The sequence below is a fragment of the Haliaeetus leucocephalus genome, unplaced genomic scaffold, assembly GCF_000737465.1.
Source record: "Haliaeetus leucocephalus isolate CR32 unplaced genomic scaffold, Haliaeetus_leucocephalus-4.0 Scaffold92, whole genome shotgun sequence".
NCBI classification, from domain to species: Eukaryota; Metazoa; Chordata; class Aves; order Accipitriformes; family Accipitridae; genus Haliaeetus; species Haliaeetus leucocephalus.
The window spans coordinates 642,815-643,318 of NW_010972528.1; the positions used below are offsets into that span (position 1 = coordinate 642,815).

General features: G+C 78.6%; 1 protein-coding gene across 3 annotated transcripts in view; it reads right to left on the reverse strand.

The window, feature by feature from the left end:
- FAM192A (family with sequence similarity 192, member A) overlaps positions 1 to 244 on the reverse strand; it is a 29,515-nt gene extending 29,271 nt beyond the window's left edge. For 2 of the 3 annotated variants that reach the window (XM_010583377.1, XM_010583358.1), the window contains exon 1: positions 150 to 244. The gene's annotated coding sequence lies outside the window, so the exon portion shown is untranslated. The remainder of the gene's footprint in view (positions 1 to 149) is intronic. The other variant, XM_010583367.1, reaches the window with a different exon arrangement.
- Between the last annotated feature and the right edge of the window lie 260 nt (positions 245 to 504).

A 504-nucleotide genomic window follows, 5' to 3' on the forward strand; every position in this document is an offset into this window, starting at 1 on the left:
CCCGGCCCCCCCCGCCCCTGCAGCCGAAGGGCCCCGCAGTCCGGCCACGGCCGCTTTCCCCGCCGCGCTCGCAGAGGCCCCAGCCCCTGCCCCCAGAGCCCGTCGCGCCCCCGCCCCCCGGGGCTCGGGCCGCCGCCACCAGCACGTACCGCGGCCGCCGGCCCGTTACAGCGAGAGACACAGCCCAGCCCAGAGCGCCGCCATTGATCCCCCCTCACAGGCCCGCCCCGGCTCGCTCGCCGCCGCCGGTTGCCACTCCCCTTCCGCCCGCAAGAGCCAACCGAGTGAGCTCTTCCTCAGGAGGCCCCTCCCCTCCGGTAGCCAATCCCCGCTGCTCTTACGGGAGGCCGAGGAGCTCGCGGAACGGCCGCGCGCACGGCAGGCGCGCCGGAGGGTTGGCTGACAGGCGACGTCAGGGCGGCTCCGTGCCTCGATTGGGCGAAGCGCTCGGGCCGGGGCCGGGGCGGGGCGGGTCGCCCGGGAGACGGCGGGGGGCGGGGCCAG